This window comes from Drosophila hydei, unplaced genomic scaffold (assembly GCF_003285905.1).
Source record: "Drosophila hydei strain 15085-1641.00,03,60 unplaced genomic scaffold, DhydRS2 tig00008122-arrow-pilon, whole genome shotgun sequence".
NCBI lineage: Eukaryota > Metazoa > Arthropoda > Insecta > Diptera > Drosophilidae > Drosophila > Drosophila hydei.
In genome coordinates, this window is record NW_022045833.1 from 3,843,948 (window position 1) to 3,866,973 (window position 23,026).

At 35.8% G+C, this 23,026-nt stretch overlaps 1 long non-coding RNA gene across 1 annotated transcript in view; it reads right to left on the minus strand.

Annotated features, from left to right (window-relative positions):
* LOC115483357 overlaps window positions 1–23,026 on the minus strand; it is a 54,017-nt gene that overhangs the window by 21,586 nt on the left and 9,405 nt on the right. The window contains exons 2-3 of the long non-coding RNA XR_003944322.1: window positions 16,192–16,242; window positions 7,064–7,353 (exon numbers count right to left, since the gene is read on the minus strand). This is a non-coding gene — a long non-coding RNA (uncharacterized LOC115483357). The remainder of the gene's footprint in view (window positions 1–7,063; window positions 7,354–16,191; window positions 16,243–23,026) is intronic.

Below are 23,026 nucleotides of genomic sequence, written 5' to 3' on the forward strand. Positions count from 1 at the left end.
CCCCTTGCCGGAAAACGGAACACGTTTTATTTGTGGTGGCGCATATGCAATCCTTTCGACAGGCTCTTCCTCTCTAAGTTTCCCCAACTATCTCAACCCGTGACACATTCGTGTTCATAATTTTCATAATTTGTTGATGTCGTCCATTCTATTCCCTAATTTGGTTGCGGGGCTTGAAGGCTATAAATAGTATTTGACTTAGTATTCAGTTGGTATAGCGCGAAAGGTAAGAATTCTAATTCCAACAGCTAAATGATGCAAGCAGAGTAAAAATACAAAAGTAATTAGAATTCTCAAGTACTTTAAGCGCTTGTCTAACTGTTAATTGTTATGCTGAAGTTTAGCAATGCTGCTGCTGCTGCAGCTGAACGAAGATTAATGACTGCAACTGCAGGAAATAGATTTCAGTCAATGGAAAGAGAGAGAAAATGTGAAGCAAAGAATGGCATGGCAAATCTTTCAGATTATATATGTCTAGCAAGTAATACTAGATATTACTAGCAGATATAAGCTGGGTTGAGTGATGTCAGTTGCCTGACTATAAAGTTTACCTTTAAAAAATAAGTTACAAGCATCTATTAGTGCCTTTAAATTTACAATTTAGAATGACAGTTCCCAAAACTAAAATTTTTTGTGTGCAATGAATTTTCTTAAAAAAAACTTACAGACATATTGATTGTAAGATCAGTTTTTACCCATATAAAAGCCTGATTTTTTCGCTAAGCCTTAAAATGAAGCTAATGCTTTTTACAATACAAAATCTCATTCTGAAAAAATCAGTTATTTCTTAACTCAAATTCCCTACAGTTTTGCTCTTTTTCCAATCCAAACTAATTCTGCGCAGCACAGGATATTCTACTTGTAGACAAATTGGCGCAACACATTAATAAACACACGGTCACAATCGATTCGAACAATAATTGCCAAAGCAATGCCAGACGTGCCTTTTTTTGTTCGCTGCTGTTTGCTCCCCACAGTCTGGACAGTCCGGACCACCCAGTTAGCAGCTGTTCTTGTTGTTGCAGCAGCAGCAGCAGCAGCAGCATGCAAAATAAGACAACATGGATAATATAAGGCAATAAAAACAAACATTTTAATTCAAAACATTGAATGGATGATGCAGACATCCATAGACAATATCTACGTATAAAACTGTCTAACTGTCTGTCTGTTTATATATCTTTATAGAACGTAAGCTGTGGCGCTGCATAAATAAATGTTCAGATTTAGCTGCGGCACGTGCCAACTTGTTAAAAATATGTATTCGTCTACATATAGATCAATGTGTTTATATCTATAAAAATATATCGAACAAAAATTAAAATACGATTTTGTGTAAAAATAAACGCTGGCCAATAAACAAAAATGTATCAATTGCTTATAACAATTAAAGAAATGCAAGAAACAATTGATAATTTGCTTTACTGCTACAACAGCAGGAACAAAACACTCAAAATGTATGTGTGGGGGAGGAAGAGGGAGTAGGGCAGTGTTTGGCGGTTGTAAGTATTTATAAGTTGCGACCTGTTGTCTGCCATTCATTCAGAAACAACAAGTTGGCCAAAATAACACGGGCAAAGTTAAATATAAAACAAAAACAAATGTTAAATTTAGTTATGGATATTTTTGTGTTGCACACACACACAAACACACTCACATACACGCCAACAAACAAACCTACACACAGCGAAATCTATAAAAATTATCCTTTTTATTTATAAAGCAAACTAAACGTACAACGAACCAACAAATTGATCGAAAGCCGCGTGCCAAAACGAAACGCTACAAAAGTCACGAGCAATAGTTTTTTTTTCTTTGTTTTTGTCTTCTTTTACAAAATGGCCGCCGAACGATCAGCTATTACATTTGCATATACATTGCTCGTTCACTCTCTCCCTCTCTCTCTTTCTGTCTCTCTCTGACAAAAGCGCTTGCGCAAAATGCTGCCAAGCTTTGTCTAGGTATGTGTGCGCATTCATCTGACTCAATCACTCTCATTTACCTACTCATTCTCTCGCTCTATCTCTGTCTAGAGCATTGTGTGCGTGTGCGGCCATTTGCATTTTCTGTCTAAATATAGACAACCGCTGTGGTCGCTGCTGCTAGAATGATGACTGAGTTGCCTGCGCCACCAGCGATCGCCTCATAGGTGAGTGAGAGAGAATGCGCACTTATTTATGCCTGTGTGTGAAGAGTTGTGTTCACGTTACGTGGCGTTGCTTTGGTCTCGCCTGTGTACGTCACTCATTTGCCTGACTGCGCGTTTTTGTTTATGTATGTGTGCTCGCGCCCCTTCCTGTGCCCACAGCACTCTGCTTGCTGATTAAATTACAGTTTTTTTTCTTCTACTCAGTTTGAAAAACAAAATTTTCTTTGTTGCTTTTGCTGTCATTTCGAAATTCTATGATATTTTGCAACTCGTTCGGCTTGGTGTTCGGCAGCGCTTCGTATGCCTGTTTAGCTGGCTGGCTGGCTGGCTGGCTGGCCTCCAAGACAGGTGCTGCTGTTATGCGTTACGAAAACACCGTTGCCCATGGCTGCTCAGCATGTACAGTTGCAAAATCGGGCAGCTCGCAAACTGTGCCGTCTTCCCTTCCCTCCTTGCCCTTTGGCCCTTACTCATGCTGCAGGCTGATGTCTGTCGTCGCCATTTGCGCAGCTGCCAGAGCCAACACTCACACACACACTCACGCACACACAGACACATATTTACATGTTACGCATACAATTGTATCGCAGGAGCGGAGCAGCAGATTGTTTTGTTGTACTGACATTTTGTATAAACATTTTTTGTATGCAGTGAATTGTAGAATTTGTTGTTCCCTTTTCTTCATTCCTCAACACATGGGCAAATACAGTAAATATACACAGATTTTTAAAGAACGCTACATGATCTTACACTCATACAAGCACACGTGCATATACATGTGCCTGAAATGCTGTAAGTTTGATCTTATGTGGCATTATATACTGCACTCAGTATTCGACATACTTTCATAGGCAATTTCTGGATCGAATTTATGATCGACTGATGCAATATGATCAGCTGTTTTTGATTGGACTGAAACCTTAAGAAGATGAAGAATGTTTCACAGATGTTGGCATTAACATCTAAGTTAACATATATAACTTAACATGCTGATTTCTGATTGGATGGAAACGGAAAGCAGAAGATGAATGTGTAACATATGTAAGGAATTAACATATAAGCTAACATTAATATTAATACTACTGTTAAAGCAAGCTAAATATATTTGAGATAACATACAAATTCTGCAAAGAGAAAAAGAACTTAAATGTTAGATAGAAAATTACAATTGTATTGGAAAATGTTGTTAAATTCATATCATTATATCAAATTCGTATTAAAATAATATACTTCTAAACATGTATGTATATTCTATATGATCGCATATTCCATTTAATAATTTATGCCTTTATTCAATTATTTTTTGTGCTGTTTGTCAATAAGCCAGAACATTTGTTTGCCGAATATCATTTTCGTGGGGTACAGTACGGCTTGCGAATAGAACATGAAGCAACTATTTTAATTTGCATACAACAAAAACGAATTTGCAAAAATCTGGCAAAAGAAATTGCAAGAAAAACAAACGAGCTAAGAAAAACAGTTTTCGCATATGCAAACAAATAAAAGGCTAAAGGAAAAACAAGCAAAGAAAAGTGTCGCCATTTTGATCAGTTTTTCTTTTTGCCTCGTCTTTATGGCGTTGAGCTCTTTGGTTAGTTGCACTGGGCTGTTGCTGTTGCGCGATGATGAGTCTGATATTTTCACGCTTAATCACTAACTGTCCCCATGAGCAGTGCCCCATTGGATGGGCGAACGTCTGAAGACACGAAACATTTTGGAACATGGCCAAAATACTTGACGCTGCAAATGAAATGGCAGAACGTCGACCAAAATGCAAAATGCAAAATGCACCAAAATGTCAGGCGGCAGCCAAAAAAGAGGTGGGCAACAGGCTACACGAAAACCGAGCCAAAAGATGCGACACGGGTTGACAGCGAGAAAATTGAAAGAACGACACACGAAGAAGAGGAAAAAGAGGAAAAGGCAGCAGCGGTGGGACGACAACAACAAATGAAAGGGAAAAACTTTAATTTTCTTTTATTGCGGTCGTCGCGCACAATAATTGCGCGTAAACAGCAAATGAAGAAAGAAAAGGAGAATGAGTAACATATATGTATGTGTGTGTAAAAAGACGATACATTAAATACTCTTTCTATATGTATTTATAGGGTATATGTCATTTGTAGTTCGGTTGTGAGAGAGATTATGTGAATTAAACTAAATATTTTAATCTTGAAGGTAAAGTTTAAAGTATTGTATTAATATTATATATAAATATATGTATATATATAAGAAAGCTTTCGATTTTGATAGGATAATGCTTGTATGGTTAACTATATAGTTCAAAATTTGTACTACAATTGCTGAGTAGATAGATATTTTAGTATATTTATAATTTATTGTTGGTGCTAGAGTGATCACTGCATGGGTCTACCTTAGTATCTATGACAGCAACTGTCTTTAATTTGTCGTGTACTTTTAAAGTTAAAATTACAGTAGTTACTATCTAAATATATCGCAATATACATTATGCAATCATAGAAATTATCAACAAATGATTGATACTCCTATATTTATGATATATTTACTATATATACAAACATACATATATCTCTCTCTATCTGTATCTGTCTCTCTACATATATCTCTAACAATTAATCTATCTAGTTCTCTCTATCTCTATCTCTATCTCTATCTCTATCTCTATCTCTATCTCTATCTCTATCTCTATCTCTATCTCTATCTCTATCTCTATCTCTATCTCTATCTCTATCTCTAACTCTATCTCTATCTCCGAGAAAGTATCTGCTCGATTCAAACTGCCTCATATAGTGGATAGTACCTTTTAGTGATAGAGCATAAAACAAACTGAAAATATTCCGTTGAGATTGAACAACAGCTACAGGTACAAGAGCTACAGATGAGGTACAGTAAAGCTCGCACGCACACGCACAAAAAAGAGGAGAAGCCTCCACAGCTGTCTCGGGTGTGTGCGTAAAACGCGTGCTTGAATTGCTGATGATACACACGCACACACACACACACACACGGACAGTGAGCGCCAGTCACAGACGCATGAATATTTGATGATTTCCATAAAGAAGATACATTTCAAGCAAAAATTGCCAGCAATGACGTTCAATAATTTTCTTCTCTTTTTGCATGACGCACTTTCATTTTAGCCAGCTTCTAATATATGCAAAAACAAAAAGAAAACAAGGAAAAATGAAAGCTTTTCAAGTAAATATGAAATGCTTTACATAATTCGAGGCTAGCCGAAAAGTGAAAAATCTTGCCTTCTTTTAATCGTACGTTGACCTCTAGTTGAGCTCATTAAAGTCAACTTCGTAATGTTAATTAGTGTATGCATTTATTAGTGTGCTATACGTATACGCTTTATATACGTTTTACCGCATTTTCCCTCGTCGGTATTGCCTCACTGTTGCTAACGCATTGCTGCCCAATGTGTATGTGGCGAGCCGAAAAACGACTCAAGAAAATTCTTGGCAAATGTTTTACGTTAATTGAACGCCAAGAAATACCAAAAGGCAACATTGTGTGCGTGTGCGTGTGTGTATTGTGTGTATATATATGTATATACGTATATATAATTCTTTAAGAATTCACGCACAATACATGCTCAGCTGTTGTTGTAGGTCTCAACTGCTGCTGATTTGACTTTATAGATATACACACACATATATACACTCACACACACACGAGGTCTGTTTTGGCTTGTACAGTGAAAATTAGCCCAATTGACCCAACTTATTGTACAGTCTTATACTCTCTCTCTCTCTCCCTTCAATGGTTTTCCTTTTTCAATTATTTCATAGAAGTTTTTTTATCTTTCACATATCTGCAGAGCATGAAGATCAGGTGGGATGGGATAGATAGGAAACATATATAAGGTATAAATTAACTTTATATTTAATTGACCAAAAGTCAAATTCTTAAGCTTTCTTAACTTCGCTCTGTCGCTACTAAATCCGTTTTTAAGCTTCAGACAAATCTTTCTTTGGTTTTCTTTTAACTTAAATGCTTGTTCCTCTTGACTTTATTGAGATTGTTTATGTCAAAAATGAGCATAAAAACTAACGTTAAAAGACTTTTTGAGTGGGTGTAAAATTTTTGTCATATCGCATGTTGAACATTCACCAAAGTTTTGTCTCTTCAAATTGCTATCTACCATAATTTGTCGCAACTGTAGCCATTTTCCTACCTCATATCATTTTCTTTTTCTATTAAACATTTCTTCTTTATGTTGACAGTTTTGTCCGATATTCAAAAAATTTGATTTGTATGAGATGTATTATATCAAATTGAAAGATTTTTATATTGATAAATAATGTCTTAAAAAAGAGGAAAGAATTTTAAGAATCAAAAATAATATTAAAGTGAAATGAATTTTGAAATTAATTTTTTTTTAGATTTGTTTAATGAAGTAATTTATTTATTTTATTTATATTAAAATTTATTAGTTTTTCAATTTTTTGAATTATTTTAATTTCTGACTTTTAGCTTTAAATTTAACATTTTTATTTTTATTTTAATTTAATTTTAATTTATGTTATTATGTTTTTTAATTTAATTTATTTTTTTTGTATTACTTTCGTTTACTTTCCCGCTTTTTTAACTTTGTTAGTCAAAACAAATAGCTAAATAGACTCAGTATCTTTTTCCGATCAAGTTTAAATATATTATACACGCTCAAAGCTGCTTTAGACTCTCTGTTTCTCACAAAGGCTAAATACATTTATAACGTATATAAAAAGTATAGGAAAACAAGTTAATTGCTTTCAATTGATTGCGTAAATAATTAATTACTTTTACCAAAAAATCAACAGAAAGTAATTAAGTAATTCAATGAAATGAATTCTGATTGACAAATTTAAACATGTTAAATCGAAAATTTCTCTTTATAAATAAATGATTTAATTAGATTATAAATTAAAGGTAATTGCCAGAGCTCACCTGCCGAAATGCCGCTGTGTGAACAACATCAAAGAGTCCCAGTCAAAAATAAGCTATAATCCAATCTTGTTTAATTACAGCTATATATATATATATATAATGTTATATACATATATGGATAGATTTATATATATTTAGATATTTGTATTATCTGTTGTATATATGGCAATATGAATGCGATTAAGCCACTGGGTTTTGTGTACTTTTAGGCGTGTTTTATTTCTATCAAATATTTCCTGAATTTCCTGAATTTCCTTCAATTGACTCTGCGACGTCGGCGAGTTGTGTAACTGCAATCGAGACAGAATGACAAAAACATAAGTTAAACACAATTTGATGTAGGTTCAGTTAGACTTTATATATAACGCATTATGTCTTATGTTCATGTGCGTCATTCATTGCAAAATGAATTCCCTGTGCACATCTGAGCCAACGTTTCCAAATGTCTTTGCAGATGCAACAAGTTCGAGTTTCGAATCCCCCCAAAGACCACAAAACTTTTTGTACAGCATTTCAGATTCAGGATTTTATGCTTGCGGTTGTTTATGCAAGCATTGCAATGGCATGTGATAGACTGGAGCATGCCCTGTAATTGAAGGCAAGTGAAGTGAAGGAGATGAGTGGCTTATACTTTAATAGGAATTTAGAAAGATGGCTTTAAATATTTGGCATAATTAATTTGATTTGTCGAAAGACTTGTAACTTGATTTGCTTTAAATTCGATATTTCTATAGCCATATATATGTATGAATTGAATAGATAAGAAACATATATTTCTATAGTCTAATATTCTTTTCATTTGAGATGTGATTTTCTAAAGGATTATGCACAAATCTTAGCCTTCATTTGCTTTGGAAATATTTATATTTGTTTACCTAAAGTTTCATTTAGACATATCTACGAGGTCTGTTCAAAAAGTATTGCGAATCTCGAATAGCTAAATGTTTTTGGAGAATGACAAGACACTAATAAAGGGAGGATGCACGCCTGAGCAGATAAAAGAGCAGCTGAACAAGATATTAAAAGAGGATTTTTTAAGCTGATTCGAGTAAGGGCACAATTTATAATATCTAATACTAATTACTTTGACTCAGTAGACAAAATAAATATTAATAAATAAATAAAAAATAAATTTTTGAAAATACAATAAGTTCCCTAGAGTTTTGAACAGATTTTGTAGAAATAAAATACTTTAGAAATTTAAAAAAATTAAATGTTTTTCTAAATTATTTCAAATATTTTAAAAATAAATATTTTTAATCTATGTCTCTCAAATTTTATTTTAACAACCAAAAAGCGTTCGTTAAGCGAGCTCTCTAGTGTATCATACCGCGTCAATGGAAAGTATTTCTAGGGTATGCTTGAGTATAGAGCGCGCGTGCTGGTCTCGACGCCCACATGCCAGGCATTGCCACTCGCCTGTAGTCTGCGTGTGTGCATGAGTGTTATGAGTGGTGTGTGTGGTGTGTGGTTGTGTGTCAGGTGTGAGTGTGTATAAGTCTGGGTGTGTGTGTGTATGATTGTGCGCACAGTATTTTGTGTGGGTGGCTAATGAAATGCTTCAACAGCAGCAGCGACAGCAATCGCATCCATCCAGAGCAACAACTACAACTACACCTACACACACACACACACAGATATATTTATCATTGATCAGTGTTGCCCCCTTTATATATATGTGGATATATCTGTGATGTATGCATTGTAACTGTAACTCGGCGTATGTGTGTGTGTGTGTGTGTGTTGCCATGGCAGCTAGCAAGAGGAGCTTTTCCAGCGGGTCCCAATTGTCTGCAGCATTTTTTCCTTTTTCAACAGAGCGAGACAGAGAAACAGAAAAAGAGAGAGAGCGAGAGAGTGGGACGAAGTGGTAGCTGGGCAAACAAACAAATGGTCGCAGTCGAATTCAGGCAGCACAGTTGTCTATAATAAATTCTCCATTTTTGTTGTAGTTGTTGCTGTCGTGTGTAGCCACTCCGCCTGCTCGCTGCCACACCTCCCGTCGTCTGCCTGCCCCCAGTCCCTCCCTCCTCCTGCTTTGCTTTGCTCTTTGTCATGGTTTTTCGACATTTCTTCTTCATCTTCTCTTTTTTTTATTTGTGCGTCTTCTCGTGGCGCTTTTCACTTGATTTTTATGACATGCCCTATACGTCGCACACAGACAAACAACTTTTCACACAGCATTACGCCCACCTATGTGTTTGCACTGGGAGAGGAAGCACATGAAAATCAAAATGGAAATGGAAATGAAAATGAAATTGTCGAATCGAATGGGGTGACAAGACAAGTCCCCCACCTCCATTTTCCCAACCCACATCGAAATGGTGGGTCGAGGGGAGCCTAGCAATTAATGAATAAGTTAACAAATATTTCGTGTAAGTCTTATTCAGCATTTTGTTGCATAGTGTTGTTGTTATTGTAGACTCTTGTTTACTTGGCATTTCTTATATATATTTCCCTTGGTATATATTTTTTGGAATGGGAATAAATTAACAAACATTTCGTGTAAATGTTTTCGTGGCCCAACCTTGTTGCATAGTGTGTTTACAATGATATATGTATTTTTTTTAAGGCATAGAATAACATTTCAAATATTTCTTATCAAGAACTAACAAACTAATGCCCACAGTTTTTTGCATTGTGTTATTAGTTTTTTGCTATTTATTTTATATATATTTCTTGTTTGCGAAATTCTGATAAATTCTCATAATTTTTTATAAAATTTGTCACAGTAAACTTGTGGCTCAATTTGGTTGTGTAGTGCTCAAAAATGCTTATTTTATACTTAATATAAAATATTTGCTTTACTTTACTATTTTTTTATGTTAATTTACCAATAAATTAATGTAGACAAGTTTCTTGTAATTGTTTTCCTTAACTTTTTGATATATTTAATATTTTATTTTATATAATTTATATTTCTTTATATTTTTTATTTTTTTGTTATATATTTCCCCAACTGTGTTACACAGTGTTGTTATTGCGGTTATTTCGCCTATTATTTATTTCATTTATATATTTTGATTTTTATTTGTTTTTTTTTTTTTTTTTGCCTCCTCGAAAAATGGCGTCGTGTTTTGCGGGCTTTTCGTAATGCCTGGCATTTGGCCAAAGTCTACACAAATTTGCGTAAATAAACAACAAAACATTTTGTTGCAATTTTCAAAAAGAGTCGTTAATGCTTCTAGCTGTTGTGCCCAGTCGAAATGTAGATGAAAAAACGAAGGAAAACAAAGCAAGTTGCATGAAGTTTTGCAAGCGAAATAAAAAGCAAATAAAACAAGCAACAAAATGCGCAGCGAGTGCCAAAAAAAGGGGACACAGCGAATAGTCTGATGTATATATATGCTCGATATACATGCTATATAGATTCTATACAGGCTAGGCGCACATGTCGAACTGCCTGCATTTCTTTCTGTCGCGTCTTCAATTTCAGCGGAAACGGAAACGCTTAGCGCACGCGATTGGCATGACAGACATGTCGTCTAAGCCCACTTACATGACTCCCCCAACCAGCCCTAATGTTAAACAGCTAAAGTCAGAGCCATAGCCATAGCCAGAGCCAGAGCCAGAGCCAAAGCCAGAGCCTGACCCCAGGCACTGTCTCTCTGTCTATTTAAAGGCTTTTTCCCAATACTCTCACATTGTTAGGTTTAGAAAAAAATATATTGTTTATAAAATAAAGTTAAAGTTAATTTTTTTTCATATACTATTATAATTAAATAAATTAATATACATTCATTTAAATATATTATTTCATAAATACCTATGCACAATATATATATATATACTACAAGAATGAAAGGGCTAAGTTTGATTCATAGAACAAGAAAAGTAAAGTTTCAGCTTGTCGATTGACCCAGCATTAGAGTAAAGGAAAGCCATCTCACATATGTGTAGGTGTCTGTGTGTGGAGTGTATGAAAACATTTACGAATTGACAACAGCTTTCACACTTTCAGTGTAAAAACACTTAAAACACGAACCAAAAGCCGATGCCGCCGCCAGCTGTGGATGCGCCATAGACAGAAGCAGTGACAATAGCAGGAGAGAGAGTGAGACAGAGAAAGAGCTGGGAATGTGTAGGACTTAAAGGATTAGTTGGCTTCAAACTAAGAAGCTTTACAGCTTCTGATAGCGCCGCCAGCAAAGCACGATGCTAGTTGTGAGCAGATTAAATATAATATATAAAAATATCAAGACAATGGGAGGAAAAACTAAGACAACTTTAAGTTTTGTACGAATTTAAGCATTAACAATATGAAATAGTACTAATTAAAATTCTCGTTAATGTAAAACAATATAATATACTTCAATTGACAAACTAATCAACTGAAATGTATCATTAAATTAATTGTACTAGTTGAAAAATAAATTTCTTACAATATTTCATGACCGCGCACGTGGCGCCATCTATTTTTCATAACGCGCAACCGATCGCGACATTGCTGCCGCCATCTGTGCGCAATGATAATGCTGCACGCCATCTGTTGGCCAGCAACACGTGTTGGCAACATTTTAGCAGCACTTAGCAACATTTCGAACATACGGCACAAATCTTGTTGTTGCTGCTGCTATTGTTGTAGTTGTTGTTTTGGTGGACAAACAACAAAGAACAGATGTTTCGATTTTTATTTTGGGAAATTTTATTGCTTTGACAGAATTTCACTTTTTAACACAGAAAAAACGCAAAAATCATTTTGCTTTAATTTCCTTCCATTTTTTAGGGAAATTTTCAATTTTCTGATTTATGAGCACCACAATTGTAGGTAATTTATTTAAGGGCAATTTTAACACACAGCTGAGCGAGAGAGCCATAGAGCTAGACGAGCGAATTTGGCGTCCTTCGGCGCGAAATTTCAAAATTTTTGAATTTCAATTGCAAATTTTTGGCACACTTTTGATAATTTTTTTAAATATTTATTTAATTTGTATTTAATTGAGCGATAGGGAGAGAGAGAGAGAGAGCGCGCGAGAGCGAGAGCGAACGAGTTTAATTTGTAGGAGGATCGGTTCGACTGCGGATTGAATTGGGATCGAAATGAAAAATATGTCTGTGCACGATATTTCCTACACTTCACTTTACTGGCGCAGAAAATCGCATATACAACGAGAATGTATAATTATAAATAAATGTTCTATAAAAAACGCTTTTTTGTTCGTTTGTTTCGCTCTTGCTTTGTTGTTGTTGTTGTTGTGCTTCTTCTTACGACTGTGTGTGTGTTTGTTTGTTTGTGTGTGTGTTTCTTGTGTTTTTGAGCCATTTTAATTTTAGAGGTAACCCAAAATAAATAACCAACAATTCCGCAGAACGCGGCCAGCCAGCACCTTTTCAACAAATTGAACACAACAGCAACAACAACAACAACAATTTCAAATCCCAACAAACAATTGAAAATACTTCAAATTGCCACCCACCGCCCACAATGTGCCGTCTCCTGGCTTACAGCTTCTCTGCGGCTTTTGTAGCTAAACGTTTTTAAAGGCGTTTTAAATGGGCGGCTTTTCGTGGAAAATTCGTATTTTTTCCTTCGTTTTTTGTGGCAAGGCTTTGCAGCTTGACTTAGGCTCTAAGTCCCAAAAGCCAAAAATGATTGCAGAAGAAGCCGAAGTAAGAGAAATAAAGCCCAAACAACCCTTTCCCCCGGCTCAGTGTCCCTTAAAGAGCGTAATGTGATTTTGAAGCAGTTGCATTTAATAGGCAATTACGATTTCTTGGATATTTGTAGAGATTTCCTTAGTGGAAGTTTGAGTTTTATTTAATTAGAAAGTCTAATTTATGCTAACTTTATGCACGAATTTGTGAATCGGATTAAGTGTAGTAAAAGTATGTAAACAACTTGAACTTGAACTTGGCTTCCTGAAATAAGTCTAAAACTAGTTATAAATATTTGGGATTTAAGTAAAGTCGATAGAAATGAGACTAACTACGATAAAACTCACATCGATTAAAAATACTATTGAAATTGTCGATAGTTTCTTGTCAACTATTCCAATTATCTCACAGTTTATAATCATGTAGCCTACAGATCAAAGTAATTACCAATAATATATATCGATAAAATAAATCGATAAATATATGTCGTTAAAAATCAATAAATATATATCGATAATATAAATCGATATATATATGTATTGATATGCCAAGAACTAGTCAAAATTATTGAAATTGATCGATAAACACATATCGATAATCAACATTTTAAAGTAATCGATATACGATATATTGTACAAAATTGTACTAATTCCCCTTCAATACATTCTAAAAATTAGTTTCTATGTTTATCGACAATTGCAGTTATCGATTAGTTCCTATATCGATAATTGCAGTTATCGATTAGTTTTAGAAGAAGCCAATTTTCAATTTTCTGCGCTTAATCTTATCTGCCTCTCTCCCTCTCCCTCTCGCTTCTCTTCTTTCTCTACCCTAATTAAATCGCACTACACACGTCAACAACAGATAATTGTCTATCATCTATCGATAACCGAAGCGATAACTAGTAAACTTCACACACGTCTAGCAAGATTCGATTTGATTCCTTTTTACTCTTTTGCCGTTTTTATCGAATGCGACGCGTTTGATTGCTCGGCCGATGCGCTAATAAAGCTCTTAATTCTGGCCGATCGCTCGAAATAAATCGAAAGGCCGACACACACACACACACACGGACGAGCACACGCACACTGGCGCATACACTGAAATATATTTTAAAATTGTATTATTTTTGGTTTTCTTTGTTTTTGTTATTGTACAAGTATTTTGGTACGCAGTCGCTCATCGACTTCGTGTGTGTGTGTGTGTTGTGTTGTGGTTGTTGTTGTTGCTGCTTTGCCTATTACGATCTCCTTTAACTGAAAAGTAAAAGGAAATCTGCTGCACTTGCAAAATTTAATCATAAATAAAATATTTAAAATTGCATTTTAATTCACTTGCGCCGCGATCTCTATTTAGACATTGTTTGCCAAAAGAAAAAATACAAATTATCTACATGTGTGTGAGTGTGTTTCGTATAATTTAAAATTAGCACGCAAGTGAAAAAAAATAAAGAAAACATCAATATTTTTACATACATTTTGGTTCAATATGCACGATTTTCTATGGAAATTCCAACAAGGAGTTATTTTTAAACTAGCTTGCGGGCAGTCAGTTGCTCTGCTCTGCTCTCAGTGTGTGTGTGTGTGGGAGTACGTGTGTGTGTGTGTGGCAGATATTGAAAAGAATGCGTCTGTTTATTGTCAAAAATCCTTAGCAGCAGCGTCAAGTGTTAGGCGCAAATAGAATTCGAGTAAACTAAAGCTTTATCTCCCTGTCTCTCTCTCGCTCTCTCCCTGTATCTCCCCCTCCCTATCTCTTGCTATCTATTTACTATTTATTAAACTGAACAGTTTGTATCCCTCTCTCTCTCTTTTTCCCTCTCCATAAATGTCACAATCTTTTCTTTTCTAGTTTCCTCTTAACATTCTTATCTTTCTCCTTCTCTCCCTCTCTCTTTTTCTCGCTCAGTCTTTCCTTTCATTCTTCTCTTCTCTGTCCATATCTCTACTTCTTTTTCATTCTCTTTATCTCTATTTCTCATTCTACATCTACTTCTTTCTCTCTCTATCGACTTTCTCGTCTAGCTCTCCTTTTATACATATTTTTCCTTTTATTTCTGTCTCTTTTCTTCTCTCATTGTAGCTCTGTATCTATTTATCACTATTCCTATCTATTTTCTTTTGATTCTCATTCTTTCTCTCTCTCATCTCTTCATCTATCTATCCTTTTCTAAGTTTTTTTTTTCAATCTCTCAATTTCAATCTATCTATATTCACTTCCTTTTCTTTTGTTTCTTTCTCTGTGTATCTCTCTCTCTCTCTCTCTCTCTCATTATCTCCATCTTATACTATCTCTATATTTTTCTTTCTCTCTCACTCTTACTCGCTCTTCCATCTTGCCTCTCTCTGGCAGTCTATCCACTTCTCGATCTCTATTTTCCCTTCCTTTCTATTTCTATATTATTCTCTCCCCCCTCGCTCTCCTTCTCTTTCTTTCTATATATCTCACTGCTTGTCTATATCTCTCTCTCTCTCTCTATCTCCATCTCTATCTTCTAGTTAATGTCCTCTCGCTTGGCCTTTTGCCTGCACCTACTTTAAAGTCGCTTTGCGCCTCAATGTATGCTACAGCAAAGTTAATATATTAATGCGAAATTCAATGAGTTTTACACAAACACACACACAGGCACACCTGTACACCTGTACACACGCACACACACACACACTCACACACATTACACGCTTAATTAAGGACGCTAGGATCTGGGCGGGCATTACTGTCCCTCTAATGGAGCGCGACTAAGGAGCCCTTGTTCAGTTACTACTTGCGGTTAATATTTAACACACACACACACACACATACACACCTGTGCAAACACACACTCCTAGTGAGAGCTCAACGCACCTGTGTGCTGTGTATGTAAGCGTAAAATTTGATTGAAAGTGATGAATTAATGAGGCGTTAAATGAATAAATGTTAAATGAATTCTCTCTGTTGCCGCCCTATTGAACCGGAAGTTGGCCGCAACAGCAACAGCAACAGCAACAGCAGCAGCAACAACAACAACATAAATGGCGTTAAGTCCTCTGTGGCTTACAAAACTTAAACTTTCAACTGCGCACGGCAAAAACTAACTTAATTGGAGGAATAGAGAAAGAGGGAGAGGGAGAGCGAGAGGTGGAGAGATGGGAGCCAAGGCTGAGAGTTGTTAATTGAAGCTTAACTCTGGTAATATTTAAATCTGGTTTCGCTTGAACTTGTTGGGGTTTTAGTTTGAACTCAACTCAATTTCTCATTATGTACCCAATTAGCCATGAGTTGACCAAAGCTTTGCACGCTCTTGCCCATAAATTTACAATTTTAATTTGCTAAAAATATGTAAAACTTTATTTTTCTAATTTAATTTGATTTTCCCTCAAGCTCATAAACATTATGAAATATTTATTTTTAAATAATTAAATTTCATATTTAGTTGTTCAAGTGGTCAGAATTATATGTATTCCAGATTATTCGAGCACTTATCTATATATGCTGACTTTTCTAGCTCTTATCTATAATTATATTGTTTCTATTTATTTAGAAATCAACTTTACCTTTATATTATGGCTGCAGTCTGTGGAAATTCTGCTTCATTAAGAGTCAAACTGCAAGAGAAAGCAAAGAGAAAATTATATAAATATAAAATATATTAAATAAAATATAAGAACAAGTTAAGAAATGTATAAGTTACTATATAAATATATAAAAGACACAAATAAGATATATATATGGGATCTAATATAAATAAAAAATAGCTCATGTGAACTATATTTAAATAAATTTAAAAAATTGATTTAATAGATCAAAGCTTTATAATAATATATATATATATATATATAATAATATTATATATATTTATAAAATAGTAATACTTTTATGTTATAATAAATGCCAAACTATTTTAATATTATAATTATATAAATAATCCATAAATAGAGTTTTGGCCACATCACTTTAGCTAACTCACAGCTCCAGCTCTTAGCATGTCTAATATTTTGGCCATGAGTGTAATTTATCTATGAGTCGTTAAAGCATCATTAGGCTAGTCTAATAACTATCTCATTTTCACAGGCCAAGCTAATTTAGTGAATAACAGGTTGACTGTCTTTAAATTGCTATTTTAGGCTATGTTTAAAATATCTTCAAAGTTTTATAAAAAGATTCATTTTTGAGCTGCTTTAAAGCTGCCTAAAGACTATAATGAAGTTGCTTATTGAGTTGCTTTTAGCTTGACTTCAGTGAAGTTTTTTCTTCATTTGATTTATCTGTTTCTTTGCCTCTCATATAAATAGAGAAAAGAAAAATAGAACAATATAAAAAGATCTATTCTATTGATTTATTTTCCTTACATCTCTCTTTCTATATTTATTTTTCTCTTTTTATATTTTTCTTTCAGTCTCTCAGTTTTTCTCTTTTTTCTCTGTATCGCTTGATCCTTTGTTGTCTCTGCTGCTTTGTGGCTCTCCTTGTCTTTCTTTTTCGTTGTCTGTCTTGCTACGTTTCTTACTTTTTGTGTCCCTCTCTATCTTTCGGTAGCTATCTCTCTGTTTCTCTCTCTCTTTCTGTACATTCCTCCCCGTAACTAGCTTTTTCTGTTTCTTTGCCTTTTTCTATGTCTGTCTATGCCTCTCTCTGCCTCTCTCTGAGTAGCTCTGCCTCTGTCTGTTTGTCTGTCTGAGTCTCTTTCTAAGTGTATATCTCTCTCTGGCTCATTCTGTCCGTCTCTGTCCCTCTTTCCCTCTATCAATCTTAAACTGTCCGTTTGTCTGTGTCTTCTTTTTCTCTATTATTTTTATCTTCCTCTTACCTCTACATCTTCTCCTTTTCACATACATCTCCTTCATTTCTTAACTTGCCCCAAAATATGCCAAAAGTAAATTAAATCAAAGAACAAGAGAATTTCGCAAATATTCCACAGCTTCAAACGGCGTATTCCAAATGTAACCGTTTAAATGGGTAGCTCAAGTAAACAAAATAAATTTGTTTATCAACTAATTTCCAAAAAAAAGACAAACTATTTGAAAAGTTTCTTAAAATTATGCGGCAGATGAGTCTAAACGTTAGATAAAGCTAATCTCCAAGTGATGTGTTTATTTATATATATGCAAACAGCAGTGAATGCTATAAATAGAACAGCTAAGCACACTCACACATCCAAATTTGGATAATTTAACAAATGTTTTGAAGTTTGTTTGATTTTTGAATAGCTGCAGAGTTTTTCCAGTGATGTAAAACACACGAATTGATATGCAACCCATTAAAATAATGGGAATAACTAAACACGCACACACACACACACATAGAGATATAGGTGTTTGTGTGCTGAGGATTTATGTCGGAACAAGCTATTAGCAGCAGCAAGCGTCAAATCGTAAACGAAATCCCAGAAGTCGCAGCCATCCAAGTGCCAGCGAGTGCCAGGCACGCAAAAAAGAGTTTACACACACAGACACACACACACACACACCGACAATGCTCATATCTATGTAAATTGTAAAAAAATTGCAATTTAGTTTTATGAGCTCGCGGCCAGAAGCCGAAATGATAGATAGCAATTTGTTTGCCATTTGGCAGAGAGAGAGAGAGAGAAAGAGAGAGAGGTAAGAGGGAGAGAGACGGGTAGAGAGGGCGGGGTCGTTGCATTGGCTATCAAAATGCAAGCTGCGTGCAACGCGGTGTCAATCACTCAAGCAAAGCAAGCAAGCAGGCAAGTTGCAAGTGGCATGTGGCAAGTGCTGCCACAGAGCGAAAAACAAACAGCGCCGCATTGCATTTCCGCTGCGACAGATAACAACAACAACAGCAACAATGAGAACTTGGTATGCAAATACAGCCGCGTTGCAAGGTTCTAAAAACTGAGACCCAGCCCAAGTCCAAGCCCAGGTCTAGGCAAAAGCCATTCACTTCGTGACTTTGGTCAGCTGCAAATTGAAGTTTTCGCTTTCGCTTTTGCTGTTAACTTTTAACTATAAAACATTAAAGCGAGGCGGGTTTGAAAAGTTATCAGAAAAGGACATAATGAAATTACCCACCGCAAGTGGGTAATAAAGGGAAAATAAATATTTAAATGCCCAACTGTATAACACTTGATTTAATGTATAACAATAATCATAAATACAAAGAGCATTAACTGGGAAATTATACATGTATAACAGTTAATTTAACATATAACAATCTTCAATTTCAAAGAGAACAATTACCTGCTTAAGAGCGCCTCACCGCCAAACACACCATACACTTGCTCTCTTTTAATCTTCCGCTCTCTGTTATGATTTCGCGCCAATTTGCAAATGCTAACAAAGCTTAGCTATGCAAAATGAAAATCATTTGTCTTAGCCTTACTCACTATTCAAACATATATTTCATTTATGAAATACACACAGCACACACTCAACATATTTGCATAAAGTACATAAAGATCAATTAACTAAGATCTATTAGCTAATGGTTAACGCGCGCAGAAAATGCGACCGATCGACAGGACAGCCGCGCACTGACTAATTCCCCTCACTCTCTACGCTCACTCTATTTACGCACAAAAGCAACCAGAGCGCAGAGCACGCAACTATCGTCAGCCATATAACGGGATCATAAGCAAGACAACCAATAGCAGGCAGCACAAACACTAAGGCAGCTGTATCTCACTCATATAGCGGGATCAAAAGCAAACTCTCCTGGCTATGGCTCTCACTCCTTCCAACGCTCAGCTACAATCAAATATCAAATACAAATGTACTGAAGAACAGTGCAAAGAATAATTATCTTACCATCCCCTACTTTCCAATATTTCCCATTATATAAGCTGAATTTTCGAACAGTTCCTATAACAGTTCCTACCCTCGGTATCGCATATTAAATGCCAAGTGCATATAAATTCATATGCATTTTCCAGTATATACATGTCCTTGAAATAACACACAACAGCCGCAACGACTCTTGTGGCGAGTGGCGTTGACTATGAACCTGTCTACGACTTTGGCACTGTGCCTGCAGCCTGTAATTGATAAGCCACAACGTCTCACCACCACCTCCTCCCCCATCCGAACACGAGTGAGTGACTGTCAAGTGAACGCCATTTGCATTTCTAATCGAGTTGAAAATGTCGCCGGAAACGGTCGCAAAACATAAAACCAAACACACACCAATACACTGACATACACACACACTCACACACGCAAATTTAGATACGCGACTATTTTAGTATATTTTGATTGGGCGTTAAATTTTGACAGACTAAAGGCAAAAGCACAAAGCAAACGCCACAAAGTATGCAACAAAGCTGAAAAGTCAACATCGGTTGAAAAATAGCTGCGAACCGAATTTGTGTGTGCTTACTTTACCGTTGCTTTTTTTAGTTTCAGCTAATTTTAGAGGCAAAAGTTTAAAGTTGAAAGCATTTCCGCATTGCATGTTGTTTGTTGCTGCGCTGACGTCAGCAGGCGACGCGACCAGCGCCACGCAGCCATTTTGAATGCAATATTTAAATGTTAAGCAAATAATTTATGCGAAACTTGCACTGCTGGGATGGTCTGGAAATCCCCAAAAGCCACGACAGCTAATTGAAAATTCCGCTGCATAACGCAAAGGCGCATTAAACTCAACTCGCAATTGAGTGGGTTTCGCATTGAGTGCATTAACTGCTGCTGCTGCTGCTGCACACGCAATGAGCTTTGAGCGGCTGAGTTGTGCACAACTGAACACGCCCCCTAGCGTCAGCAATTGCAATTTCACCAGTGCGCCGGACAACCCTCGTTCAAGTTCAATGCAATGCCAAGAGGCCAGTGCCGCTGTCCTTGACGCCAACACCGATGTCGACGCCAACGCCAACGCTGATGCCGATGCCGACGGCGACGGCGACGCCTTTGCGAAGCGCGCGACAAAGCTGCCAAGCGACGATTTATATGGGCAATGGCGACTGTCCGTTTTTTTTTTGCGTAATGTAGGCGTGCGAGGGCGTAACGGTCAGCCCTTGCAATAGGGCAACGAGCGTGGTGGATAGGTGGGTTTCACACATGTTGTGTTTGTATGCGAGTCGATTGCTTGAGCAAATCCCAAAGGTAAACAATGCATTGTGAAATGTAAGGTAAGGGGAGTAGGGGACTTCTAAATACACTACACAAATATTTAAAATATAAAAATATTCGAAATTTAAATGTACAAAAAATAAATAAATAAATAATAAATAAAAAGTAAATAAAAATAATAACTTTTTAACTTTTTAAACACAAAAAAATTCAAATAAACTATTTAAAACTAAACATTAATTATTTAAAATAATTTATGAATAAAATTAGTTTTGTTTTAATCTGTATTCGTAGCTTAAAGATAGGCATACTAATGCCGTTAAGGCCAAGTGCTTAAACTAAGCGCCATGCCTAAATTGTTGTTATTCAATATAACGCTAAATACTGTTAAGTATTTACATGTACTTGAATAATAACTACAGCTAAAGCGTTTAGCTTTTGCCACCTTTTTTAGTTTGTTTGTCCTCTAATTAGTTTATGCGTAACACTAAAGAAAATTGTATAAGAAAATGCGATTAGTTGAGACAGAGCACATGAGAAGAAACGTTAAGACTAGCGGTACATATAGATGTTATACTACTAGCTTTTAAGTATAGAAAGGTCAAAAATAACAGTTAAAAAGTACCTATTTCACTATGAAAGCAACTAATGAATGTACCACGTAATATCAATCGGTTTTATGGCTACATATAATAAAATATCATTTATTACTACACTTTGCGGATGTCGATTAATTCCGATCTTAAGTTCTACACTAAAACTCTATTGAAATGCAATTTTCTTATCAATATATATAATTCATTATAAGCATGCAACTGATAAGAATACGTTAAGCAATAGTTGCGAAATGCTAGCATAAACTAGACTCGACACAACGTATACGTAATATATGACGTATACGTCATATTCAAGTTTTAAGATATCTTCAATTAGCAGGCCGATTTATAGGCATCACGTGAGCCAGTAGCTGCTGAAAAGCAGAGCAATTATATATTTGTTTACAAATCTACATTCGTGCAACAATCACAAGTGTTACACTGGCAAACAAAGTAAACAAACAACAACAAATGAAACAAACAACAAAAGAGGCGCAACTCGTTTAATCAGCTCAACAAATAGTAAAGGCGCCCAAGATAAATGTCACCCACTGTTGTTGTTGTTGTTGTTGTTCTTGTTGTTTATGCTATACATACTCGTGGCACTTGTCGCACAGCAACAACAAACAAGAGGAAAAAACAAACTTAACTAAAGTCACGTGTAAACATTCGAAATGCTGTAAATTGGTATTTATTGCAAGTGGCGAACGAGCAGCACAAAAAACAGATGAAGAAACAAACACTCACACACATATGCGCGAGGCAAAATGAATAAAATGTGATAAATACAAAACGGCGAAAAGTCAACAAATTGCGAGTTCAACTAAGAAAAAGCAACAACAACAACAGCAACAACACGCACATATAAAGATTTGTTTGCCTTTTGCGAGCCGGAATCCAATTAGAATAAAGCGTAAAGCACTCAGCGAGCAGAGAGAGCAACGAAAGAGAGAGAGAGAGAGTGAGCTGGCAGCAGTAACTTTTCTGCAATGCTCGCTGCATAAATGACATCACAACAATAACAACAACAAGCAAAAACCAGACGCGATAACAGCGTAGCAGCAGAGAGCGTAAAAGACAGAGCGACAGCGAGCAAAAGAGAGCGCGACAAGCATGTATGACATCAGCGTGTGCACGATTTGTTAACAGTTAATCGCACGATCGTTGCCAGCGGGTAGTTGGGGTGTATGAGTGTACATGTGTGTTTGTGTGTGTGTAAAAGTTCGGAAATACTTGATTTGATTGGTTCGTGATTTATTCTCGCATCTTTTGTTTTGGGCTTTTCGAATTTCGTTTTTGTTTTGTTTACTTTTTATTTCAACTCATTCCGCTTAGCATGTCTATTATTCCAATAAGAATAAATGTGCACACGTGCCCCAATATGGCTGTGCGTAGTTAGCTGCTGCACAGCCAACGCTCATTAAACTTTAATTGACGCTTCATTTGGTCGCTGGAAACGCGTGAAATCTCTTGAGAACCGGTTTACTTGAACCAATGTTTGACTTGCCAAAAAGCAAAAAAAAAAGAAACAGAAATACAAAAAAATCTCAACAAAACAAGCGGAAAAAATCAAAAATCCCAAAAACCGCAAAATCATACACCAACACACACACACTCACCAGCACACACACACACTTTGCTATGCCTAACTGTCGACTCTAATAATTTGTTCTTTATTGATTTATTTCCTTAGCTGTTTTTATCAACTCGCAACTTCTTATTGGAATCTTTTTTCACACTTTATTTTTTTTCGCCTTTTATGCGTAATA